The following is a 26221-nucleotide window of genomic DNA, read 5'->3' as shown; positions in this document are numbered from 1 at the left end:
ATGGGGCTGCCGACGGCCTTTGTGGAGATGGTAAGGGGGTTATATAAGGGGGTTAGCAGTAGGATTTTAGTGAATGGGAACCTGACGGAACCGGTGCGGATCAGATCGGGAGTGAGGCAGGGGTGTCCCCTGTCCCCCATTATTTTTATCTGCGTGATGGAACCCCTGTTGCAGCATGTGAAGAGGGACAAAGTGTTTAAGGGTGTGTTTGTGCCCGGAGGTAACAATGAAAATGTTAAAGGGTTGTGCTACATGGATGACACTGCTTTTGTTTGTAGCTCCAGGAGTGATCTGTTGAGGGCGGAGCTGTTGCTGAGTATTTTCGGATGCATGTCGGGTCTGAAAGTGAATTGGGGGAAGAGCCAGGTGTGCGCTTTGAGCGGGTCATGTGAGGTGGTGGGAGGGAAAGTGGAGGTGGTGGAACAGATGAAAGTGTTGGGGGTGTTTTTCTCCCGTAATCTGTGTTGTCAGAAGAATGCGGAGGTGGGGCTGGCAAAGATAGAGAAAAAGCTTGGTTTCTGGAAATTGAGGAACCTGTCCTTCACTGGGAAGACGGTGGTGGTGAAGGCGTGTGTCCTGCCACTACTGGTGCACTTTGGAGTGGTGTTTGCTCCTAATAAGCAGATGGTAATGAAGGTGATGAGGGTGCTCTTCATGTTTTTTTGGGGGGCAAAGATGGAGAAGATTTCAAGGGAAACGGTGATGAAGGATGGTTGTGCAGGAGGATATGGCTTTCCAAACATTGAGCTTTTTCTAAAGGTGCAGTGGTGGTTGACTCATTTTAAAGCCTTTATGGGTGGGGGAAAGATGGCTTGTTTGATGAGGTACCTGGTGGGGTGGCCGGTGGTGAGGTGGGGGTGGTGCAGAAGAGATCTGAGGAAACCACTGTCACTGGTCTCGCCTGCATATTACCTGGGTATGAAGGCCTTTTATGAGGAAAATAAATTGGTGGAGCTGGGGCAGGATGCAGTGAAAAAGGAGTCTTTATGGAAGTGGTTGCGGAGGGGAGAGGTGGTGTCAAATGTGCGGGGTTTGAGTTCCAAATGGGCGGAAGTGTGCTGGAAGAACTTGGCAATCATTGGTGTGACAAATAAGCAGAAACAGATTGCGTGGCTTACATTGCATAATTGTTTATCTACACGGGTCTTTCTAAAATCTAGGGACTTGGTGAGGAGTGACCGGTGTCCAAGGGAAGGGTGTGGAGGTTGTGAAACGGAGAGACACGTTTTTTGGGAATGTGAGTTTGCTAAGGAGGTGTGGAGGTTGTTGGAGGGTTTTGTGGTGAGGGTGGTGGGGGTGAAGCACATCACTTTTGAGGCTGGAGTTTTGGGTTTGGTGGGTGGTGAGAGGGATGTGAAGAGAAAGATGCATATTGTTTCGGCTGTGGTGAAGGAGGTGGTGTGGGCTGCGAGGGGTTTAATGTGCAGGAAGAGAGAGATATTGTCCGAAGTGGAATGTGTTAGGTGGTGCATGGCTAAGTTTTCCTTGGTGTTGGAATTAGATAGGAAGAGGTTGGGGGATGAGGAGGCTGACGGGATGTGGAATGTGGGGGAGTGGTGGGGGGGTGGGGGTGGGGATGTATAAAGTGTATAAAAGGTTTTTATGTGTTTTTTGATATGTTGATGCCTGAGATGATGCAAAGAACGCTGAGCAGATTCCGTTTTTTGTTGAACGAATTGTGTCAGTGATTCAGTCTGAATAGGCATAAAAAAAAAAAAAAAAAAAAAAAAGGTTCTCCCAGGGCGAGGCTCAACCTTTGCACTCTGGCTGTGCTGACCCCTGCGATTTCCCCAAATGTGGGAAACTCGACTGCATAATTTGTGGTAGTGGGGGACTGCGTTCGCGCTCTCCCCTGATTCTTTCTGGTCAATGATAGTTCAGCTAAAAGCTTTGTCTGACGACACACCGGGTGGGCTGCTCTTTCAGCTCCTGCTCCCTTCTCTCTAGCCTCTTTGCACCTGCATTGCATCCCTTGCCAAATGGCTTCTTCCGTGCATGACTTCACTCCCCATTTCTGCTACAGGACAATCGCCAACTCTGTAGGAACAGCCCCCTCCCGCTGCGCCATATTCCTATGCTTCCTTTCGTGGCAGGAAGCTTGCGCTGCTGCTGGATGCTTAAGGGCCGCCTCCTATGCAAATACATGCGCTGACGCAGTTTACACTGGGACTATTTCGCAACTCCTTTGCGTCTCTCCAGACATTGGGGGGGAGAAGAAGAGAAGAAAAAAAAAAAAAACTACAACACTCCTGCTCCACTCTTTACACAGATGTGCATTGCTCTGTGGCCTAGCTCTGACAGATACCCAGAAAGCTCCCATAACGTGGACAAAGCGCGGCCCCAACCGGGGAGCACTAGCCGGTCCCTTCCAACTCATACTTACCTGGCAGGGGAGATACCATGATCACGAAGGTGGTTCTCCCAGGGCGAGGCTCAACCATTGCACTCCGGCTGTGCTGACCCCTGCGATTTCCCCAAATGCGGGAAACTCGACTGCATAATTTGTGGTAGTGGGGGACTGCGTTCGCGCTCTCCCCTGATTCTTTCTGGTCAATGATAGTTCAGCTAAAAGCTTTGTCTGACGACACACCGGGTGGGCTGCTCTTTCAGCTCCTGCTCCCTTCTCTCTAGCCTCTTTGCACCTGCATTGCATCCCTTGCCAAATGGCTTCTTCCGTGCATGACTTCACTCCCCATTTCTGCTACAGGACAATCGCCAACTCTGTAGGAACAGCCCCCTCCCGCTGCGCCATGTTCCTATGCTTCCTTTCGTGGCAGGAAGCTTGCGCTGCTGCTGGATGCTTAAGGGCCGCCTCCTATGCAAATACATGCGCTGACGCAGTTTACACTGGGACTATTCGCAACTCCTTTGCGTCTCTCCAGACATTGGGGGGGAGAAGAAGAGAAGAAAAAAAAAAAAAACTACAACACTCCTGCTCCACTCTTTACACAGATGTGCATTGCTCTGTGGCCTAGCTCTGACAGATACCCAGAAAGCTCCCATAACGTGGACAAAGCGTGGCCCCAACCGGGGAGCACTAGCCGGTCCCTTCCAACTCATACTTACCTGGCAGGGGAGATACCATGATCACGAAGGTGGTTCTCCCAGGGCGAGGCTCAACCATTGCGCTCCGGCTGTGCTGACCCCTGCGATTTCCCCAAATGCGGGAAACTCGACTGCATAATTTGTGGTAGTGGGGGACTGCGTTTCGCGCTCTCCCCTGATTCTTTCTGGTCAATGATAGTTCAGCTAAAAGCTTTGTCTGACGACACACCGGGTGGGCTGCTCTTTCAGCTCCTGCTCCCTTCTCTCTAGTCTCTTTGCACCTGCATTGCATCCCTTGCCAAATGGCTTCTTCCGTGCATGACTTCACTCCCCATTTCTGCTACAGGACAATCGCCAACTCTGTAGGAACAGCCCCCTCCCGCTGCGCCATATTCCTATGCTTCCTTTCGTGGCAGGAAGCTTGCGCTGCTGCTGGATGCTTAAGGGCCGCCTCCTATGCAAATACAGGCGCTGACGCAGTTTACACTGGGACTATTTCGCAACTCCTTTGCGTCTCTCCAGACATTGGGGGGGAGAAGAAGAGAAGAAAAAAAAAAAAAAACTACAACACTCCTGCTCCACTCTTTACACAGATGTGCATTGCTCTGTGGCCTAGCTCTGACAGATACCCAGAAAGCTCCCATAACGTGGACAAAGCGTGGCCCCAACCGGGGAGCACTAGCCGGTCCCTTCCAACTCATACTTACCTGGCAGGGGAGATACCATGATCACGAAGGTGGTTCTCACTGCTTGTAGTGTATCGCTAGCTCTGCTCTTTGGAGTGTGGGCTGGTTGCTGAGTTTTCCTGTGATCTTCAGTTCTGCTGATAGTGAAAGGTGAAGCTCTGCTATGGCGGCGGCCAGAAACGTGAAAATTCCGGCTTATGCGCGGGTTAATAATTCTGTCAGAATGGAGTTTGAAACAGAGAAGAGACAAGAAAAAGGCTTGGAGTACATTGTCAAAGATTTGCTCTTTGGTTTGTTCCAGTTGACGCCGGACAAGATTCTTGCTCTACAGGATTACCACATCAGAGGAGTTTATGATATCACTTTTGTAAATAAGAGGACCTGCTCGGAGTTTGTCAGGAAACTGCAGGAGTATCAAAACCACCAGTTATTGGACTGTGTAAAAGTCACCCCACATTATGAGGAAGAGGATTTGCGATCGCTTGTGGTGAAAATGTACAACCCAAATATACCTCAGGAGGACATTACCAGCTGGCTGTCCATATTTTGCGAGAAGGTAAAATTTTTACACAAAATTACCAACCAGTTTGGGTTATGGACTGGGAAAAGGAAATACCTTGTTTCGTTTAAAAAAGGCATTTTTCCTCCAGCACGCTTTAGCATTGGAAAATATAACGGGGACTTATTTTTTGATGGAATGGCCAGTTTTTGCCGCATATGCCATGTGTATGGCCATTCAACTGAGTTATGCAAGGAGAGTCACAGGTGCAGGAATTGTGACTCCTTTGAGCATGAGACTGTGATATGTCCCAAAGAAAAGCGTTGTAATTTTTGTCTTCGTCCGGGCCATGTCTATTCAAACTGCCCGCACCGCAACAACCCTGACAAATCGGGAAAAGCAGCTGATTCTCAGGGGGAGCCATCTGCTAAAATTGAGGAAAGTGCTGGTCCAGCACCCACTGCTGGCGATTTGGGGAATGTTACATGTGATCTGACTTCTGGCACTATTAAAGCAAGAGAACCTGCCAAAACAAAAAGTTCAGCTCCACACCCCGACCCAATGCAAGAGGAGGTAGCGGCTGTTTTGGAGGAGATGGAGGCTACAACATCGGAGGGAGCACGGGAAGAGGAGCAGTGTTCAAATGTGATTGTAAAGCTACATGGAAGATCCAGAGAAGGAGAGCAGTTACTGGAAAAGAGTGAGTCTACTGTTGGTGATCATCCGGATCATGCTGCAGAATCAAAGGCCAAGAAACCACGGATGGGCTCAGCGAGTGTTGTTGGAGTACAAACAAAGGCTGAAGGGAGGTCATGGGCGGAGGTTGTAAAGTTCCCTGCCGGCAATGATTTAGAGAATATGGAGTCCAGTCTTTCTCCAGTGGATAATATGCCGAGCGATCTATTATTTGGAAATGAGACTGTTACTAGCCCAGTCGGTCTGGCATCTCCTGGGCAGAATTTCTTGAGCATTGACCTGGTCCACCAACTGACTGAGGTGATGGGAATGGATCCCTCTGAGAACAGTATGGATTTGCAGTAAGTCCCCTTTAAGAACTTTTTCTTTATTTCACCATGGCTGTTTTGAACGGTTTATCCTTTAATGTGCACTGCATAAAGAGCCAGCTAAGAAGAAGGACTGTGTTTAACTTTTTGGCGGCCTTTAATGTAAGTGTGTTTTTCCTGCAAGAATGTGCTATACCACACAGGAGCAATTATGAAACCTTTGCAAAGGACTGGACTCATGGCCCTTCTGTGTGGTCAGGCTGCAATGTGAATAGGAATGCAGGAGTTGCTATTCTTTTTAAAGGGCCAGCCAAGATTCAGCATGTCCAAGAAATTGTGCCAGGGAGAGTTTTGTTTGTTACTGCTATTATTGATGGGATCAAGTGGAATCTTTTAAATGTGTATGCATCGCCACACCCAAAAGATCGTATTGAGATGTTTGAAACTTTGAATGTCCTTATGGCAAATACTAAACCAATGATTGTAGCAGGTGATTTTAACTGTGCTTTAAATCCCACAGACAGATACGGCTCAGGTGGTAGGATTACTGATAGATCAGCCAACCTTCTAAAAACCATTCTAACAGATTTAAAGTTTAAAGATGTCTTTACGACCCTCAATAAAAACACATCTTTAACTGAGAGGGTTACATGGAAAGGTAAAGATGCTGGGTCAAGAATTGATTATATTTTCGCTGCTAAGTATTTATTGCCATTGTCCTGCACACACAAAGAAAATGTGATTTCAGACCACAAGGTGGTGATTTTCAAAGTTTCAAGCCCAGCTGAGCAAAAAGTGGGAAGGGGCTTTTGGAAGCTGAATAGCTCCTTGCTAGAAGGTGAGAAAGTGTATGAAGATTTCAGGAAGGTTTTTAAGGAATGGCAGACAGAAAGGTTGCACACTTTGGATATTCTGACATGGTGGGATATAGTAAAAGAGAGAATTAAACGTTTTTTCATAAAATTAGGGGTTCAAAGAGCTAAAGCAAAAAGGGATTTTTTTGATCATTTAAATACACAGCTACAAACTCTGTATAAACTTAAAGCAATTGGTTGCGATGTAGCTGATTACATAGCTGCAGCTAAAGAGAAGATTAAAAAAGATCTGGAGGAGAAAGCAAAGGAGGTCATTTTTAAAAGTCGTGTACAGCATGTAGAGGAGAATGAAAAATGTACTAGATACTTCTTTAGGAAAATCCACATGTCAAAGGAAATAATAACAGAAATAGAAGGGGAGAAATCCAGGAGTGGCATCATGGGAAAAGTTTTTGCCTTCTATCAATCCCTGTATGACACTAAAAATATTGATGCTGATTTCATGAATGACACACTCAAGGATATAACTATGGTTTTGAACCAAGATGATGCAGAGGCCCTAACTGAGAGTTTAACTGAAGATGAGCTTTTAAGAACCATCCAAAGTTTTCAAAAAGGGAAAGTACCTGGCTTGGATGGGTTACCTATTGAATTTTACCTGCGGTTTTGGGATATTTTGAAAAGTGATTTGTTACACCTCTTTAGTAAATGTTTTCTGTGCATGGAGCTGCCCCGTTCTTGGAGGAGAGGAATCATTACTCTGCTTCCAAAGGAGGGAGATAAAGCCCAATTAAAGAACTGGAGGCCTATAACACTCCTAAACCTGGATTATAAAATCTTTTCCAAAGTCTTAGCAAACAGGCTGAAAAGAGTGATAGACAGAGTGATCCATAGTAACCAGGTGTGCGGTATCCCGGGGCGTAGAATTCACCACATTACCAACCTTATTAGGGATTCTATTTGGTACACTGAAGACCGTAAGCAACGCCTGGCAATTCTGTCTTTAGATTTTGAAAAAGCGTTTGACCGCATATCACATGAGTATTTATTTAATGTTCTGCGCAAAATGGGTATTCCAGCTGGCTTCCTGTCCTCTTTAAAGTCATTATACAACAAATGTACCAGTCAGGTTCTAGTCAATGGTTTCATGACAGATGGGTTTAGCTTGAAGTGTGGTGTCAAGCAGGGATGCCCTTTATCACCATTACTATTTGTCTGTGCCATTGAGCCACTTTTATGCTCCATCAGGAAAGATAAGGTGATCAGAGGAGTCCATGTGCCAGGTAGTGGAGGGCTGCAGGTAAAAGTAACTGGATACATGGATGATATTGCAATATTGTGCACTGACCCCGCATCTGTTAAAAGAGCAATTAGAAGAACAGAATATTTTTGTGGCGCTTCGGGATTTAAATTAAATGTAAATAAAAGCAGTATGATGGAAGTGGGGAATTGGGAGCCCTCTTTAGATTGCCAACTTCAAAAGAAGGAATCGATCAAAATCTTGGGCACTATTTTTACTTCTAAGAATGATGGAGAAGAGTCCTGGAATGTGGTCACGGAAAGGATAAACAGGAAGGTTATAGGCTGGACAATGCGACAGTTGACTATTGAAGGGAAGATTTTATTGATTAAAATGGTTCTGTTGCCTATTTTACTGTACATAGCTCTCACGTTCCCTCCAACAGATTTGCATTTGACTCAAGTTGTCCGAACGTGTTTTTTATTTGTCTGGGGCTCAAAGATGGAGAGGTTAAAAAGAATATACATGATGAAACCCCCAGAGAAAGGTGGGAAAGGTATGCCGAATATAAAGCGCTTTTTGCAAACAAAATACTTGGTTCTATGTCTTCAAGCCTACAATACGGATGCTTTTTGGTCTTTTTTTCTAAAGTACGCAGTAGGGTTTACGTTTAAGAAGCATGGTTGGTACGACTTATCGCTGAAGAGCCCATTCTGTTTTCACCCTCCATGGTTTTATAGCCTTTTGTCAACCATCATCTCTGACTTCAACTTGCAAGGTAAAACACTGGGAGATCTCTCTAACAAGTTAAAGCTGAAACTGTATTTTAGTGCTGCAGAGACCTTGGTCCCTATCACTCAAATCCCAGAAGATGAGGCCAAATCTATTTGGTCAAAAGTTAGCTCTAAACAGCTCTTTAATAGCCAAAAGGATTTAGCATGGGCCTGTGTTCATGAGTGTCTGCCTACCAGAGTTTTTCAGCACAAAAGACGTGTGGTACCATTAGCTGAGTGCCCAAGGTCCTCCTGTGGATCCAATGAGACAGTAAAGCACCTTCTGTGGGATTGCTTTTATGCCAAAGAGCTCTGGAGGGTGGTAAAACCGCTTCTAGAACGGGTGTCGGGAATTAAGGATGTAGATTATGAGTTGGTTCTTTATGGAAAGGTGGAAACAATACCAAGGGATAAATTTGTAATCCTATGGAAAATGATTAATTCATTCAAAGAAGCTTTGTGGAAAGTCCGAAACAAAATAATTTTCAATTCTAACGAGGTACCAGTCAGAGAATGCATATCTTTGAGTTTTAGTGTAATGCATTTATACGTTTTGCTTGATGAGAAAAATCACAAACACAAAAGTAAACTATGGTGCAAAGAAACCTGGTCTAGACTTTCAATGTGATGTATTAATGAAATAACAGAATGGTTTGTATGTAAAGTGAAATCTGTACCAATCCTTATGCTTAACTTTGAATTTTGAACTTGTATACTATGATTTGCTTCAATAAAGTTATTTAAAAACGAAGGTGGTTCACCCAGGGCGAGGCTCAACCATTGCACTCCGGCTGTGCTGACCCCTGCGATTTCCCCAAATGCGGGAAACTCGACTGCATAATTTGTGGTAGTGGGGGACTGCGTTCGCGCTCTCCCCTGATTCTTTCTGGTCAATGATAGTTCAGCTAAAAGCTTTGTCTGACGACACACCGGGTGGGCTGCTCTTTCAGCTCCTGCTCCCTTCTCTCTAGCCTCTTTGCACCTGCATTGCATCCCTTGCCAAATGGCTTCTTCCGTGCATGACTTCACTCCCCATTTCTGCTACAGGACAATCGCCAACTCTGTAGGAACAGCCCCCTCCCGCTGCGCCATATTCCTATGCTCCCTTTCGTGGCAGGAAGCTTGCGCTGCTGCTGGATGCTTAAGGGCCGCCTCCTATGCAAATACAGGCGCTGACGCAGTTTACACTGGGACTATTTCGCAACTCCTTTGCGTCTCTCCAGACATTGGGGGGGAGAAGAAGAGAAGAAAAAAAAAAAAAAAACTACAACACTCCTGCTCCACTCTTTACACAGATGTGCATTGCTCTGTGGCCTAGCTCTGACAGATACCCAGAAAGCTCCCATAACGTGGACAAAGCGTGGCCCCAACCGGGGAGCACTAGCCGGTCCCTTCCAACTCATACTTACCTGGCAGGGGAGATACCATGATCATGAAGGTGGTTCTCCCAGGGCGAGGCTCAACCATTGCACTCTGGCTGTGATGACCCCTGCGATTTCCCCAAATGCGGGAAACTCGACTGCATAATTTGTGGTAGTGGGGGACTGCGTTCGCGCTCTCCCCTGATTCTTTCTGGTCAATGATAGTTCAGCTAAAAGCTTTGTCTGACGACACACCGGGTGGGCTGCTCTTTCAGCTCCTGCTCCCTTCTCTCTAGCCTCTTTGCACCTGCATTGCATCCCTTGCCAAATGGCTTCTTCCGTGCATGACTTCACTCCCCATTTCTGCTACAGGACAATCGCCAACTCTGTAGGAACAGCCCCCTCCCGCTGCGCCATATTCCTATGCTTCCTTTCGTGGCAGGAAGCTTGCGCTGCTGCTGGATGCTTAAGGGCCGCCTCCTATGCAAATACAGGCGCTGACGCAGTTTACACTGGGACTATTTCGCAACTCCTTTGCGTCTCTCCAGACATCGCTTCTCGGCCTTTTGGCTAAGATCAAGTGTAGTATCGACCTTGCCTTTAGGGGTGTCCCGGATTCCAGCTAGGACGTTGAGAAACACTTGAATCTATCCAAGCTTTTGGTCTGTGTGGGGTACCCTCTTCTCGGCCTTGTAGGATCGTCGATTAAATTCGGCTTCACCTACTTGCTGCTATTGGGTTTGAGGCTTAGCCCCCACACAGAACGAGTTTGTGATCTTCCCCCCCCTTGTTCACTCTGCGTTACTACCTCCGGGCAGTAGACGCTCAATAGCCTTTTCAAAGGCTAAGCAAGCGAGAGTGAAGCCGCCAAGGAAGAAGAAGGAGAAGGAACCCGACCAAGATCTCTGGGAAGCCCTCCTGAGAACTCCTCTGCGCCAAGATGGGGAAGAAACAGACCGTGAAGAAGCCACAGAACGCCACCACTGCCAAGACCCCGGGAGAAGCCCCCTCCGCCTCCACCTCCACTCCAGACCGCTCCGGCCCTGCAGACGGTCTCCCTCCCTTGGAGCCCTGGATGAAGCAGACAGTCGTGCTGCGGCTGAAAGAGGTGGACGGCAGAATCCCGGAGATGACCCCGGAAGTCTTTGGCAAGAAAATGATCCTTGAACAAGGATTTAGCAAAGCAGAGACCCTGTCGGTGCAGTCATTCATGAAAGGTTTGTTCCTTGTCACATTTGTCTCCCTACAGGTGTGCAGAAGGTACTGGGAGGCAGTGAAGACCGCTGGACCCGACTCCCTCTTCCGAAAGTTCGCTGCGAACTCTCCCATTCAAAGGGACGAAAGAAGGATCACGGTGTCCATGAGGAACCCTCACGTCCCCGGCAGAGACATAGCCACCTACCTCCAAAGGTTTTGTGTCGTGTTGAAGGACCCAGTCCGGATACTAGACACCAACAGCTTCTGGACTGGTAAGTGGGCTGTGTTTTGCAGGCTACTAAGAGATGGTCCCGCTGGAGATCTCCAACACCTGCAACAATGCTTCTCCCTGGGATCGTCATCAGGACTCCTACACTACCCAGACCTACCCCAGTCATGCCGCAAGTGCGGCCAGCCGGGGCACGAGGGTAAGGAATGCAGTGTGCTTTCTTGTAGGTTCTGTAGGTCTGCAGGTCACGAGACCAAGGATTGCCCAAGGTCCAGAACCTGCAACCTCTGTGGACGGTCCGAGCACGTCTACAGAGACTGCCCAGAAAGAAGCAGGACGTACGCCGGGGCCCTGAGCAAGGGCCCGGCCACCAAACCAGCGCCACAAAAGCCTCCAAAGGACCCGGGTAAGAGGAACCCCCCCCAGGCCCCAGGTACCCCTGCCCCTGGTCCCCCTGCCCCTAGTCCCCCCGCCCCTGGTCCCCCTGCCCCTGCCCCTGGTCCCCCTGCCCCTGGTCCCCCTGCCCCTGGTCCCTCTGTCCAGGCCCCCGGCCCCTCGGCCCCTGGTCCCCCTGCCCCTACCCCCCCTTGCCCCCCTGCCCCTGCCCCGGTCCCACCCCCCCCGGACCTGTCCTCCCAGGAGGACTTCCCGCCCCTTCCCCCTGTCACCCCTGTCAGCAACTCTGCGGCGGGGTACAGGAAGCGGAAGAAGGAGCAGGCCAGCCCGGCGGCGGAGGACACCTCCTCTGCCACCAAGCGGCCTGCCGTCCTCCAGAATGCCGCAGGCCCCGACCCCGTGGGGGAGGACCTCGACACGCTGGAGGAAGAAGAGGTGGAGGAAGAGATGGCTCTGACCCAGTCGGAACCAGATCTCTCCACCGACTTCAATGAGGTCCTCAACGAGGTCCTTAATCAGATTGGTCTGGGCCAGGACACCTGTCAGGCTGCAGAGGTCACAGAGGTCGCCCCCCCTCCCCAGGGGAGGTAAGCACAGCCCCTGCCGACTAACCCCTTCATCTCTTTCCCAGGATGGCTGAGATATCTATCTTTTCCATTAATGTGAGGAGCATAAAGGACGTGTCTAGGAGGCAGACTGTGCTGACCTTTCTTTCCACACAGCAGAGTGATGTGTACATGCTTCAGGAGTGCGCACTTCCCCCTCTGAGGAGGTACACTCATTTGTCCTCCCAGTGGACCCATGGTCCCTCCTACTGGTCTGGGGGTGGCGATTGCAAGTCCGCAGGGGTTGCGGTTCTTATCAGGGGAAGACGTTTCACTGTTGACTCCGTCCATGAGCTCGTCTGTGGCCGCCTTCTGGTCATAGATGGTTCGTGGGCGGGGGAGCCCGTTAGGCTCATCAACGTGTACGCTCCCCCGGAGAAGAACGCGCGGCTGGAACTTTTCCAAACCCTGCGGACGCAACTCGCCACAACGAGAACAGTAGTAATCGGCGGTGATTTTAACTGTCCGATAGAGGAGGATGGGCGCAGCTCCAGCATGTACGCAAAACTCGACGCCACCTCGAAGCTGCTCCGGGAGATGATTGCAGAGGCCTCCCTGCGAGACGCAGTGGGATCCGTGGGGCGCGGTTCCGTGAACTACTCATGGAGCCGCCCCGATGGATCTGTGCGCTCCAGGATTGACTTTGTGCTCACCTCCAGGGCAGTCAGGCACCGCGGGTTCTCCATGGTTCCCTGCTTTTTCTCTGACCACAGGGCCATTCACTTTCAGGGTGATCTGGGAGAGGGCTTTGCCCCGGGCCCAGGCTCCTGGAAGCTGAATTGCACCCTGCTGGGCGATGAGGAACTGCTAGCGGAGCTCAGGGAAATCTACGGTGCCTGGCGAGAGGAGAAGTCTTTCTTTCCTAAGGTCAGCGACTGGTGGGAGTTCGTGAAAGTCAAGCTGCGCAGCTTCTTTCAGGCCAGGGGACGCCAGCAAGTGTGTGCCAGGAGGAAGGAACTCAGGAGGCTGCAGCGTCAGCTGCAGTCCCTGCAGGACCTTCACCACTGTGGCTGGGACGTGAGGCAAGACCTGGAGGACACCAAGAAGTGCTTGAAAAAGCACTTTGAGGAAGAATCCAGGCACATTGTCTTCCGTGCCAAAGTGGAGCATCTCGAGAAAGGTGAGAAGTGCAACTCTTTCTTTTTCAGGAAACTCCACTCAGGACACACACCCCTGTCGGAGCTGCGTGACAAGACTGGAACACTCCAGAAGGGGAAGGAGGCCGTGATGGAAGTGGTCAGCGACTACTACTCCGACCTCTACTCCCCTAAAGAAACAAACTCGGAAGCGGCCGACAGGTTCTTGTCAGGTATCTCTAACACTATTGATCCTGCAGGTTTGTCGGCCACCAACGCCCCCTTGACGTTGGAGGAGCTGCACTCTGCCGCTAAATCCTTTAGGCAAGGCAGGACCCCGGGCTGCGACGGTCTCCCAGCGGAGCTCTATGTAGCGCTGTGGGATCTCGTGGGCCCGGACCTGCTCGAGCTGTACGAGGAGATGGTGGTGGAGGGCAAGATGCCTCCTTCGTTGAGGGAGGGGATGATCACGATCCTGTACAAGCGTAAGGGGGAGAGATGTGACTTGAAAAATTGGCATCCCATCTCTCTTCTGAACGTGGACTACAAGATCCTCGCCAAGGTCATGGCGAACAGACTGAAGGCTGTCATCGGACTGATCATCAACCCGGATCAGACTTGTGGCATTCCTGGCCGCAGGATTGCGGACAGCCTAGCGCTTGTCCGGGACACGGTCCAATACATCAAGGACCGCCGTGTGCACGCGGCCCTGGTCAGTCTTGATCAGAAGGCCTTTGACCGTGTCTCCCATGGGTTTATGTGCAGAGCCCTGCGCAGGTTTGGTCTCGGGGAAATGTTTTGTTCATATGTTGACATCATGTATAATGACATCTGTAGTTCCGTGCAGGTGAACGGCTGGAAGACTGACCCCTTCCCGGTTCTCTCCGGGGTCAGACAAGGCTGTCCTCTCTCACCTCTGCTTTTTGTTTGCTGTATAGAGCTCTTCGCCGAATGCATCAGACGGAATCCAGAGATCGAGGGAATCACCGCACCGGGACCAGACAGACGGGAAGTGAAGTGCTCGCTCTACATGGACGACGTGACGGTGTTCTGTGCCAACCAGCGCTCCATCGACCTGCTCGTCCAGACCTGCGAGGACTTCGGCCAAGCTTCGGGGGCAAAGGTCAACTGCGGGAAGTCGGAAGTCATGCTCTTCGGAAAGTGGTTCCTGCCTTCTTCTGCATCCATGCCCTTTGGCATCAAGACAGACTTCATGAAGATTTTGGGAGTTTGGTTTGGTGCCGAGGGCGCAGCCCTGAAGTCTTGGGAGGAGAGACTGGCCAAGATGCGCCAAAAGTTTGGACTCTGGAGCCTCAGAGACCTCACCATCGAAGGGAAGACACTGGTACTCCGCAGCGAGATTCTCCCTGTGTTGCAGTACCTCGCCCAGGCCTGGCCCCCCCGGGTCAACACCTGCAAGGCCATCACCAGGGCGGTGTTTCACTTCATCTGGGGCTCCAAGATGGACAGAGTGAAGCGGGCAGTCATGTTCAAGGAACCCCTCAAGGGCGGTAAGGGCGTGCCCGACATCGCCACCCAGCTGAGGGTGTTCTTTGCTTGCAACTGCGTCCGCAGAACTTTGCCAAGACGGACTACGGACTCTGGCGGGAACGCAATGTCTCGCTTCTTCCTGTTGCCTCTCTGGAGGTCCCTGGGGTGGGACACTTGGGATAGTTCCATCCCCTACAACTGGGACACTCCTTGGTTCTACTTGGATACCTTCAAGTTCATCAGGGAGCAAGGGCTGCAGGGAGTCAAGCCGGACTTGTGGAAGCCAAAGACGATCTACAAGCTCATCCGAGCCAGCGACATTTTGGAGTCGGTTCCAGGCCTGCCTTCAGACACCTGCAAGGTGGTCTGGAGGAATGTTTCTTCCAACATCCTCACCAACAGGCACAAAGACCTGGCATGGATGGCTATCCAGGGGGGACTGCCTCTCAGGACATTTATGCATGCCAGGAACCTGAGCAGATACAGACACTGCCCCTTCTGCATCATCCATGAGGAAACGTCCTACCACGTTTTCTGGGAGTGCTCATTTGCTCAGGCCCTGTTGGGGGCCCTGGAACCTGAACTCAAGGACTTTGTGCCACAGACAGCCATCACTCACTTTGGGGTGTTGAATGGACTATTCTGTGGAACTTTTTCTTTGGAGGACATTGACGGCGCCTGGCGGGTGCTGTGCTGTTTTAAGGACGCTTTATGGTGCGCCAGAAAGCGCCTCATCCACCAGCGGGAGAGGATGTCCATTGAGGACTGCCGCAGACTGATCCTCAGTCTGCTCAGAGACTATTCCTTGTTGGACTTTAAGGAGGAAGAGGACGTCTGAAGATTTCCCCCTTCCCCCTACTCCCCCTTGCGTGTCTTTGTCCCTTCAATAAAGCTTCGGGCCTGTGTTTCCCCCTTCCCTCCCCTTCCCCCCCCCACACACCCGATGTCTATTGTTGATAGTGTTTCTTTTTCAGTTATCGTTTTTCGTGCATGACATAGTGACTAGGAAATGTATAGTGTATTAGGATGCTACAGTTTTTGGGGTAAGCGGCGTCATGCATGACGTGGTGATCCGGGGGATTCATCCTCTGTGCACATCACGTCAGGCATCATACCGCTGAGCGAATGTATTTATTTGCCTGAATGTATTTATCGTATGTTTGGAACTGTATTGCTATGTGGTGCGCTGCGTCGCAGTACAGGGTGAGATGTACCCCGATTACACGTAACATGTTGTTTTTGATGCTTCTGCAATAAAAGTATCTTTTCAATCAAAAAGGTGGTTCTCCCAGGGCGAGGCTCAACCATTGCACTCCGGCTGTGCTGACCCCTGCGATTTCCCCAAATGCGGGAAACTCGATTGCATAATTTGTGGTAGTGGGGGACTGCGTTCGCGCTCTCCCCTGATTCTTTCTGGTCAATGATAGTTCAGCTAAAAGCTTTGTCTGACGACACACCGGGTGGGCTGCTCTTTCAGCTCCTGCTCCCTTCTCTCTAGTCTCTTTGCACCTGCATTGCATCCCTTGCCAAATGGCTTCTTCCGTGCATGACTTCACTCCCCATTTCTGCTACAGGACAATCGCCAACTCTGTAGGAACAGCCCCCTCCCGCTGCGCCATATTCCTATGCTCCCTTTCGTGGCAGGAAGCTTGCGCTGCTGCTGGATGCTTAAGGGCCGCCTCCTATGCAAATACAGGCGCTGACGCAGTTTACACTGGGACTATTTCGCAACTCCTTTGCGTCTCTCCAGACATTGGGGGGGAGAAGAAGAGAAGAAAAAAAAAAAAAAAAAAAAACTACAACACTCCTGCTCCACTCTTTACACAGATGTGCATTGCTCTGTGGCCTAGCTCTGACAGATACCCAGAAAGCTCCCCTAACGTGGACAAAGCGTGGCCCCAACCGGTGAACACTAGCCGGTCCCTTCCAACTCATACTTACCTGGCAGGGGAGATACCATGATCACGAAGGTGGTTCTCCCAGGGCGAGGCTCAACCATTGCACTCCGGCTGTGCTGACCTCTGCGATTTCCCCAAATGCGGGAAACTCGACTGCATAATTTGTGGTAGTGGGGGACTGCGTTCGCGCTCTCCCCTGATTCTTTCTGGTCAATGATAGTTCAGCTAAAAGCTTTGTCTGACGACACACCGGGTGGGCTGCTCTTTCAGCTCCTGCTCCCTTCTCTCTAGCCTCTTTGCACCTGCATTGCATCCCTTGCCAAATGGCTTCTTCCGTGCATGACTTCACTCCCCATTTCTGCTACAGGACAATCGCCAACTCTGTAGGAACAGCCCCCTCCCGCTGCGCCATATTCCTATGCTTCCTTTCGTGGCAGGAAGCTTGCGCTGCTGCTGGATGCTTAAGGGCCGCCTCCTATGCAAATACATGCGCTGACGCAGTTTACACTGGGACTATTTCGCAACTCCTTTGCGTCTCTCCAGACATTGGGGGGGAGAAGAAGAGAAGAAAAAAAAAAAAAACTACAACACTCCTGCTCCACTCTTTACACAGATGTGCATTGCTCTGTGGCCTAGCTCTGACAGATACCCAGAAAGCTCCCATAACGTGGACAAAGCGCGGCCCCAACCGGGGAGCACTAGCCGGTCCCTTCCAACTCATACTTACCTGGCAGGGGAGATACCATGATCACGAAGGTGGTTCTCACTGCTTGTAGTGTATCGCTAGCTCTGCTCTTTGGAGTGTGGGCTGGTTGCTGAGTTTTCCTGTGATCTTCAGTTCTGCTGATAGTGAAAGGTGAAGCTCTGCTATGGCGGCGGCCAGAAACGTGAAAATTCCGGCTTATGCGCGGGTTAATAACTCTGTCAGAATGGAGTTTGAAACAGAGAAGAGACAAGAAAAAGGCTTGGAGTACATTGTCAAAGATTTGCTCTTTGGTTTGTTCCAGTTGACGCCGGACAAGATTCTTGCTCTACAGGATTACCACATCAGAGGAGTTTATGATATCACTTTTGTAAATAAGAGGACCTGCTCGGAGTTTGTCAGGAAACTGCAGGAGTATCAAAACCACCAGTTATTGGACTGTGTAAAAGTCACCCCACATTATGAGGAAGAGGATTTGCGATCGCTTGTGGTGAAAATGTACAACCCAAATATACCTCAGGAGGACATTACCAGCTGGCTGTCCATATTTTGCGAGAAGGTAAAATTTTTACACAAAATTACCAACCAGTTTGGGTTATGGACTGGGAAAAGGAAATACCTTGTTTCGTTTAAAAAAGGCATTTTTCCTCCAGCACGCTTTAGCATTGGAAAATATAACGGGGACTTATCTTTTGATGGAATGGCCAGTTTTTGCCGCATATGCCATGTGTATGGCCATTCAACTGAGTTATGCAAGGAGAGTCACAGGTGCAGGAATTGTGACTCCTTTGAGCATGAGACTGTGATATGTCCCAAAGAAAAGCGTTGTAATTTTTGTCTTCGTCCGGGCCATGTCTATTCAAACTGCCCGCACCGCAACAACCCTGACAAATCGGGAAAAGCAGCTGATTCTCAGGGGGAGCCATCTGCTAAAATTGAGGAAAGTGCTGGTCCAGCACCCACTGCTGGCGATTTGGGGAATGTTACATGTGATCTGACTTCTGGCACTATTAAAGCAAGAGAACCTGCCAAAACAGAAAGTTCAGCTCCACACCCCGACCCAATGCAAGAGGAGGTAGCGGCTGTTTTGGAGGAGATGGAGGCTACAACATCGGAGGGAGCACGGGAAGAGGAGCAGTGTTCAAATGTGATTGTAAAGCTACATGGAAGATCCAGAGAAGGAGAGCAGTTACTGGAAAAGAGTGAGTCTACTGTTGGTGATCATCCGGATCATGCTGCAGAATCAAAGGCCAAGAAACCACGGATGGGCTCAGCGAGTGTTGTTGGAGTACAAACAAAGGCTGAAGGGAGGTCATGGGCGGAGGTTGTAAAGTTCCCTGCCGGCAATGATTTAGAGAATATGGAGTCCAGTCTTTCTCCAGTGGATAATATGCCGAGCGATCTATTATTTGGAAATGAGACTGTTACTAGCCCAGTCGGTCTGGCATCTCCTGGGCAGAATTTCTTGAGCATTGACCTGGTCCACCAACTGACTGAGGTGATGGGAATGGATCCCTCTGAGAACAGTATGGATTTGCAGTAAGTCCCCTTTAAGAACTTTTTCTTTATTTCACCATGGCTGTTTTGAACGGTTTATCCTTTAATGTGCACTGCATAAAGAGCCAGCTAAGAAGAAGGACTGTGTTTAACTTTTTGGCGGCCTTTAATGTAAGTGTGTTTTTCCTGCAAGAATGTGCTATACCACACAGGAGCAATTATGAAACCTTTGCAAAGGACTGGACTCATGGCCCTTCTGTGTGGTCAGGCTGCAATGTGAATAGGAATGCAGGAGTTGCTATTCTTTTTAAAGGGCCAGCCAAGATTCAGCATGTCCAAGAAATTGTGCCAGGGAGAGTTTTGTTTGTTACTGCTATTATTGATGGGATCAAGTGGAATCTTTTAAATGTGTATGCATCGCCACACCCAAAAGATCGTATTGAGATGTTTGAAACTTTGAATGTCCTTATGGCAAATACTAAACCAATGATTGTAGCAGGTGATTTTAACTGTGCTTTAAATCCCACAGACAGATACGGCTCAGGTGGTAGGATTACTGATAGATCAGCCAACCTTCTAAAAACCATTCTAACAGATTTAAAGTTTAAAGATGTCTTTACGACCCTCAATAAAAACACATCTTTAACTGAGAGGGTTACATGGAAAGGTAAAGATGCTGGGTCAAGAATTGATTATATTTTCGCTGCTAAGTATTTATTGCCATTGTCCTGCACACACAAAGAAAATGTGATTTCAGACCACAAGGTGGTGATTTTCAAAGTTTCAAGCCCAGCTGAGCAAAAAGTGGGAAGGGGCTTTTGGAAGCTGAATAGCTCCTTGCTAGAAGGTGAGAAAGTGTATGAAGATTTCAGGAAGGTTTTTAAGGAATGGCAGACAGAAAGGTTGCACACTTTGGATATTCTGACATGGTGGGATATAGTAAAAGAGAGAATTAAACGTTTTTTCATAAAATTAGGGGTTCAAAGAGCTAAAGCAAAAAGGGATTTTTTTGATCATTTAAATACACAGCTACAAACTCTGTATAAACTTAAAGCAATTGGTTGCGATGTAGCTGATTACATAGCTGCAGCTAAAGAGAAGATTAAAAAAGATCTGGAGGAGAAAGCAAAGGAGGTCATTTTTAAAAGTCGTGTACAGCATGTAGAGGAGAATGAAAAATGTACTAGATACTTCTTTAGGAAAATCCACATGTCAAAGGAAATAATAACAGAAATAGAAGGGGAGAAATCCAGGAGTGGCATCATGGGAAAAGTTTTTGCCTTCTATCAATCCCTGTATGACACTAAAAATATTGATGCTGATTTCATGAATGACACACTCAAGGATATAACTATGGTTTTGAACCAAGATGATGCAGAGGCCCTAACTGAGAGTTTAACTGAAGATGAGCTTTTAAGAACCATCCAAAGTTTTCAAAAAGGGAAAGTACCTGGCTTGGATGGGTTACCTATTGAATTTTACCTGCGGTTTTGGGATATTTTGAAAAGTGATTTGTTACACCTCTTTAGTAAATGTTTTCTGTGCATGGAGCTGCCCCGTTCTTGGAGGAGAGGAATCATTACTCTGCTTCCAAAGGAGGGAGATAAAGCCCAATTAAAGAACTGGAGGCCTATAACACTCCTAAACCTGGATTATAAAATCTTTTCCAAAGTCTTAGCAAACAGGCTGAAAAGAGTGATAGACAGAGTGATCCATAGTAACCAGGTGTGCGGTATCCCGGGGCGTAGAATTCACCACATTACCAACCTTATTAGGGATTCTATTTGGTACACTGAAGACCGTAAGCAACGCCTGGCAATTCTGTCTTTAGATTTTGAAAAAGCGTTTGACCGCATATCACATGAGTATTTATTTAATGTTCTGCGCAAAATGGGTATTCCAGCTGGCTTCCTGTCCTCTTTAAAGTCATTATACAACAAATGTACCAGTCAGGTTCTAGTCAATGGTTTCATGACAGATGGGTTTAGCTTGAAGTGTGGTGTCAAGCAGGGATGCCCTTTATCACCATTACTATTTGTCTGTGCCATTGAGCCACTTTTATGCTCCATCAGGAAAGATAAGGTGATCAGAGGAGTCCATGTGCCAGGTAGTGGAGGGCTGCAGGTAAAAGTAACTGGATACATGGATGATATTGCAATATTGTGCACTGACCCCGCATCTGTTAAAAGAGCAATTAGAAGAACAGAATATTTTTGTGGCGCTTCGGGATTTAAATTAAATGTAAATAAAAGCAGTATGATGGAAGTGGGGAATTGGGAGCCCTCTTTAGATTGCCAACTTCAAAAGAAGGAATCGATCAAAATCTTGGGCACTATTTTTACTTCTAAGAATGATGGAGAAGAGTCCTGGAATGTGGTCACGGAAAGGATAAACAGGAAGGTTATAGGCTGGACAATGCGACAGTTGACTATTGAAGGGAAGATTTTATTGATTAAAATGGTTCTGTTGCCTATTTTACTGTACATAGCTCTCACGTTCCCTCCAACAGATTTGCATTTGACTCAAGTTGTCCGAACGTGTTTTTTATTTGTCTGGGGCTCAAAGATGGAGAGGTTAAAAAGAATATACATGATGAAACCCCCAGAGAAAGGTGGGAAAGGTATGCCGAATATAAAGCGCTTTTTGCAAACAAAATACTTGGTTCTATGTCTTCAAGCCTACAATACGGATGCTTTTTGGTCTTTTTTTCTAAAGTACGCAGTAGGGTTTACGTTTAAGAAGCATGGTTGGTACGACTTATCGCTGAAGAGCCCATTCTGCTTTCACCCTCCATGGTTTTATAGCCTTTTGTCAACCATCATCTCTGACTTCAACTTGCAAGGTAAAACACTGGGAGATCTCTCTAACAAGTTAAAGCTGAAACTGTATTTTAGTGCTGCAGAGACCTTGGTCCCTATCACTCAAATCCCAGAAGATGAGGCCAAATCTATTTGGTCAAAAGTTAGCTCTAAACAGCTCTTTAATAGCCAAAAGGATTTAGCATGGGCCTGTGTTCATGAGTGTCTGCCTACCAGAGTTTTTCAGCACAAAAGACGTGTGGTACCATTAGCTGAGTGCCCAAGGTCCTCCTGTGGATCCAATGAGACAGTAAAGCACCTTCTGTGGGATTGCTTTTATGCCAAAGAGCTCTGGAGGGTGGTAAAACCGCTTCTAGAACGGGTGTCGGGAATTAAGGATGTAGATTATGAGTTGGTTCTTTATGGAAAGGTGGAAACAATACCAAGGGATAAATTTGTAATCCTATGGAAAATGATTAATTCATTCAAAGAAGCTTTGTGGAAAGTCCGAAACAAAATAATTTTCAATTCTTACGAGGTACCAGTCAGAGAATGCATATCTTTGAGTTTTAGTGTAATGCATTTATACGTTTTGCTTGATGAGAAAAATCACAAACACAAAAGTAAACTATGGTGCAAAGAAACCTGGTCTAGACTTTCAATGTGATGTATTAATGAAATAACAGAATGGTTTGTATGTAAAGTGAAATCTGTACCAATCCTTATGCTTAACTTTGAATTTTGAACTTGTATACTATGATTTGCTTCAATAAAGTTATTTAAAAACGAAAACGAAAACGAAGGTGGTTCTCCCAGGGCGAGGCTCAACCATTGCACTCCGGCTGTGCTGACCCCTGCGATTTCCCCAAATGCGGGAAACTCGACTGCATAATTTGTGGTAGTGGGGGACTGCGTTCGCGCTCTCCCCTGATTCTTTCTGGTCAATGATAGTTCAGCTAAAAGCTTTGTCTGACGACACACCGGGTGGGCTGCTCTTTCAGCTCCTGCTCCCTTCTCTCTAGCCTCTTTGCACCTGCATTGCATCCCTTGCCAAATGGCTTCTTCCGTGCATGACTTCACTCCCCATTTCTGCTACAGGACAATCGCCAACTCTGTAGGAACAGCCCCCTCCCGCTGCGCCAAATACATGCGCTGACGCAGTTTACACTGGGACTATTTCGCAACTCCTTTGCGTCTCTCCAGACATTGGGGGGGAGAAGAAGAGAAGAAAAAAAAAAAAAACTACAACACTCCTGCTCCACTCTTTACACAGATGTGCATTGCTCTGTGGCCTAGCTCTGACAGATACCCAGAAAGCTCCCATAACGTGGACAAAGCGCGGCCCCAACCGGGGAGCACTAGCCGGTCCCTTCCAACTCATACTTACCTGGCAGGGGAGATACCATGATCACGAAGGTGGTTCTCCCAGGGCGAGGCTCAACCATTGCACTCCGGCTGTGCTGACCCCTGCGATTTCCCCAAATGCGGGAAACTCGACTGCATAATTTGTGGTAGTGGGGCACTGCGTTCGCGCTCTCCCCTGATTCTTTCTGGTCAATGATAGTTCAGCTAAAAGCTTTGTCTGACGACACACCGGGTGGGCTGCTCTTTCAGCTCCTGCTCCCTTCTCTCTAGCCTCTTTGCACCTGCATTGCATCCCTTGCCAAATGGCTTCTTCCGTGCATGACTTCACTCCCCATTTCTGCTACAGGACAATCGCCAACTCTGTAGGAACAGCCCCCTCCCGCTGCGCCAAATACATGCGCTGACGCAGTTTACACTGGGACTATTTCGCAACTCCTTTGCGTCTCTCCAGACATTGGGGGGGAGAAGAAGAGAAGAAAAAAAAAAAAAACTACAACACTCCTGCTCCACTCTTTACACAGATGTGCATTGCTCTGTGGCCTAGCTCTGACAGATACCCAGAAAGCTCCCATAACGTGGACAAAGCGTGGCCCCAACCGGGGAGCACTAGCCGGTCCCTTCCAACTCATACTTACCTGGCAGGGGAGATACCATGATCACGAAGGTGGTTCTCCCAGGGCGAGGCTCAACCATTGCACTCCGGCTGTGCTGACCCCTGCGATTTCCCCAAATGCGGGAAACTCGACTGCATAATTTGTGGTAGTGGGGGACTGCGTTCGCGCTCTCCCCTGATTCTTTCTGGTCAATGATAGTTCAGCTAAAAGCTTTGTCTGACGACACACCGGGTGGGCTGCTCTTTCAGCTCCTGCTCCCTTCTCTCTAGCCTCTTTGCACCTGCATTGCATCCCTTGCCAAATGGCTTCTTCCGTGCATGACTTCACTCCCCATTTCTGCTACAGGACAATCGCCAACTCTGTAGGAACAGCCCCCTCCCGCTGCGCCATATTCCTATGCTTCCTTTCGTGGCAGGAAGCTTGCGCTGCTGCTGGATGCTTAAGGGCCGCCTCCTATGCAAATACATGCGCTGACGCAGTTTACACTGGGACTATTTCGCAACTCCTTTGCGTCTCTCCAGACATTGGGGGGGAGAAGAAGAGAAGAAAAAAAAAAAAAACTACAACACTCCTGCTCCACTCTTTACACAGATGTGCATTGCTCTGTGGCCTAGCTCTGACAGATACCCAGAAAGCTCCCATAACGTGGACAAAGCGCGGCCCCAACCGGGGAGCACTAGCCGGTCCCTTCCAACTCATACTTACCTGGCAGGGGAGATACCATGATCACGAAGGTGGTTCTCCCAGGGCGAGGCTCAACCATTGCACTCCGGCTGTGCTGATCCCTGCGATTTCCCCAAATGCGGGAAACTCGACTGCATAATTTGTGGTAGTGGGGGACTGCGTTCGCGCTCTCCCCTGATTCTTTCTGGTCAATGATAGTTCAGCTAAAAGCTTTGTCTGACGACACACCGGGTGGGCTGCTCTTTCAGCTCCTGCTCCCTTCTCTCTAGCCTCTTTGCACCTGCATTGCATCCCTTGCCAAATGGCTTCTTCCGTGCATGACTTCACTCCCCATTTCTGCTACAGGACAATCGCCAACTCTGTAGGAACAGCCCCCTCCCGCTGCGCCAAATACATGCGCTGACGCAGTTTACACTGGGACTATTTCGCAACTCCTTTGCGTCTCTCCAGACATTGGGGGGGAGAAGAAGAGAAGAAAAAAAAAAAAAACTACAACACTCCTGCTCCACTCTTTACACAGATGTGCATTGCTCTGTGGCCTAGCTCTGACAGATACCCAGAAAGCTCCCATAACGTGGACAAAGCGTGGCCCCAACCGGGGAGCACTAGCCGGTCCCTTCCAACTCATATTTACCTGGCAGGGGAGATACCATGATCACGAAGGTGGTTCTCCCAGGGCGAGGCTCAACCATTGCACTCCGGCTGTGCTGACCCCTGCGATTTCCCCAAATGCGGGAAACTCGACTGCATAATTTGTGGTAGTGGGGGACTGCGTTCGCGCTCTCCCCTGATTCTTTCTGGTCAATGATAGTTCAGCTAAAAGCTTTGTCTGACGACACACCGGGTGGGCTGCTCTTTCAGCTCCTTCTCTCTAGCCTCTTTGCACCTGCATTGCATCCCTTGCCAAATGGATTCTTCCGTGCATGACTTCACTCCCCATTTCTGCTACAGGACAATCGCCAACTCTGTAGGAACAGCCCCCTCCCGCTGCGCCATATTCCTATGCTTCCTTCTTTTAGTGGCAGGAAGCTTGCGCTGCTGATGGATGCTTAAGGGCCGCCTCCTATGCAAATACATGCGCTGACGCAGTTTACACTGGGACTATTTCGCAACTCCTTTGCGTCTCTCCAGACATTGGGGGGGAGAAGAAGAGAAGAAAAAAAAAAAAAACTACAACACTCCTGCTCCACTCTTTACACAGATGTGCATTGCTCTGTGGCCTAGCTCTGACAGATACCCAGAAAGCTCCCATAACGTGGACAAAGCGTGGCCCCAACCGGGGAGCACTAGCCGGTCCCTTCCAACTCATACTTACCTGGCAGGGGAGATACCATGATCACGAAGGTGGTTCTCCCAGGGCGAGGCTCAACCATTGCACTCCGGCTGTGCTGACCCCTGCGATTTCCCCAAATGCGGGAAACTCGACTGCATAATTTGTGGTAGTGGGGGACTGCGTTCGCGCTCTCCCCTGATTCTTTCTGGTCAATGATAGTTCAGCTAAAAGCTTTGTCTGACGACACACCGGGTGGGCTGCTCTTTCAGCTCCTTCTCTCTAGCCTCTTTGCACCTGCATTGCATCCCTTGCCAAATGGCTTCTTCCGTGCATGACTTCACTCCCCATTTCTGCTACAGGACAATCGCCAACTCTGTAGGAACAGCCCCCTCCCGCTGCGCCATATTCCTATGCTTCCTTTCGTGGCAGGAAGCTTGCGCTGCTGATGGATGCTTAAGGGCCGCCTCCTATGCAAATACATGCGCTGACGCAGTTTACACTGGGACTATTTCGCAACTCCTTTGCGTCTCTCCAGACATTGGGGGGGAGAAGAAGAGAAGAAAAAAAAAAAAAACTACAACACTCCTGCTCCACTCTTTACACAGATGTGCATTGCTCTGTGGCCTAGCTCTGACAGATACCCAGAAAGCTCCCATAACGTGGACAAAGCGTGGCCCCAACCGGGGAGCACTAGCCGGTCCCTTCCAACTCATACTTACCTGGCAGGGGAGATACCATGATCACGAAGGTGGTTCTCCCAGGGCGAGGCTCAACCATTGCACTCCGGCTGTGCTGACCCCTGCGATTTCCCCAAATGCGGGAAACTCGACTGCATAATTTGTGGTAGTGGGGGACTGCGTTCGCGCTCTCCCCTGATTCTTTCTGGTCAATGATAGTTCAGCTAAAAGCTTTGTCTGACGACACACCGGGTGGGCTGCTCTTTCAGCTCCTGCTCCCTTCTCTCTAGCCTCT

General features: G+C 48.9%; 13 non-coding genes and 2 pseudogenes across 13 annotated transcripts; all 15 read left to right on the top strand.

Annotated features, from left to right (window-relative positions):
• Window positions 1-1691: 1691 nt before the first annotated feature.
• LOC149453821 (U1 spliceosomal RNA) lies at window positions 1692-1855 on the top strand. The gene has a single exon (XR_016314627.1). It is a non-coding gene; the product is annotated as a U1 spliceosomal RNA (small nuclear RNA).
• A 520-nt stretch (window positions 1856-2375) lies between these two features.
• Window positions 2376-2539, top strand: LOC149453820 (U1 spliceosomal RNA). Its single transcript, XR_016314472.1, has one exon. It is a non-coding gene; the product is annotated as a U1 spliceosomal RNA (small nuclear RNA).
• A 519-nt stretch (window positions 2540-3058) lies between these two features.
• Window positions 3059-3223, top strand: LOC149453819 (U1 spliceosomal RNA). Its single transcript, XR_016314604.1, has one exon. It is a non-coding gene; the product is annotated as a U1 spliceosomal RNA (small nuclear RNA).
• Window positions 3224-8798: 5575 nt separating this feature from the next.
• Window positions 8799-8941, top strand: LOC149453818 (U1 spliceosomal RNA; annotated as a pseudogene).
• Window positions 8942-9463: 522 nt separating this feature from the next.
• Window positions 9464-9627, top strand: LOC149453817 (U1 spliceosomal RNA). The gene has a single exon (XR_016314581.1). It is a non-coding gene; the product is annotated as a U1 spliceosomal RNA (small nuclear RNA).
• Window positions 9628-9973: 346 nt separating this feature from the next.
• Window positions 9974-10105, top strand: LOC149453816 (U2 spliceosomal RNA; annotated as a pseudogene).
• A 5554-nt stretch (window positions 10106-15659) lies between these two features.
• LOC149453815 (U1 spliceosomal RNA) lies at window positions 15660-15823 on the top strand. Its single transcript, XR_016314618.1, has one exon. It is a non-coding gene; the product is annotated as a U1 spliceosomal RNA (small nuclear RNA).
• A 527-nt stretch (window positions 15824-16350) lies between these two features.
• Window positions 16351-16514, top strand: LOC149453814 (U1 spliceosomal RNA). The gene has a single exon (XR_016314557.1). It is a non-coding gene; the product is annotated as a U1 spliceosomal RNA (small nuclear RNA).
• Window positions 16515-22084: 5570 nt separating this feature from the next.
• LOC149453813 (U1 spliceosomal RNA) lies at window positions 22085-22243 on the top strand. The gene has a single exon (XR_016314624.1). It is a non-coding gene; the product is annotated as a U1 spliceosomal RNA (small nuclear RNA).
• Window positions 22244-22692: 449 nt separating this feature from the next.
• Window positions 22693-22856, top strand: LOC149453812 (U1 spliceosomal RNA). Its single transcript, XR_016314568.1, has one exon. It is a non-coding gene; the product is annotated as a U1 spliceosomal RNA (small nuclear RNA).
• Window positions 22857-23305: 449 nt separating this feature from the next.
• LOC149453811 (U1 spliceosomal RNA) lies at window positions 23306-23469 on the top strand. The gene has a single exon (XR_016314471.1). It is a non-coding gene; the product is annotated as a U1 spliceosomal RNA (small nuclear RNA).
• Window positions 23470-23989: 520 nt separating this feature from the next.
• Window positions 23990-24153, top strand: LOC149453810 (U1 spliceosomal RNA). Its single transcript, XR_016314545.1, has one exon. It is a non-coding gene; the product is annotated as a U1 spliceosomal RNA (small nuclear RNA).
• A 449-nt stretch (window positions 24154-24602) lies between these two features.
• Window positions 24603-24766, top strand: LOC149453809 (U1 spliceosomal RNA). The gene has a single exon (XR_016314552.1). It is a non-coding gene; the product is annotated as a U1 spliceosomal RNA (small nuclear RNA).
• Window positions 24767-25283: 517 nt separating this feature from the next.
• LOC149453808 (U1 spliceosomal RNA) lies at window positions 25284-25447 on the top strand. The gene has a single exon (XR_016314470.1). It is a non-coding gene; the product is annotated as a U1 spliceosomal RNA (small nuclear RNA).
• Window positions 25448-25960: 513 nt separating this feature from the next.
• LOC149453807 (U1 spliceosomal RNA) lies at window positions 25961-26124 on the top strand. The gene has a single exon (XR_016314469.1). It is a non-coding gene; the product is annotated as a U1 spliceosomal RNA (small nuclear RNA).
• The last annotated feature ends 97 nt before the right edge of the window (window positions 26125-26221 follow it).

The sequence above is a fragment of the Staurois parvus genome, unplaced genomic scaffold (assembly GCF_062004578.1).
Source record: "Staurois parvus isolate SC_StPar_1 unplaced genomic scaffold, SC_StPar_1.0 ptg000445l, whole genome shotgun sequence".
NCBI lineage: Eukaryota > Metazoa > Chordata > Amphibia > Anura > Ranidae > Staurois > Staurois parvus.
The sequence above is the reverse complement of the archived record's forward strand: the minus strand, read 5'-3'. Positions and strand labels throughout refer to the sequence as shown.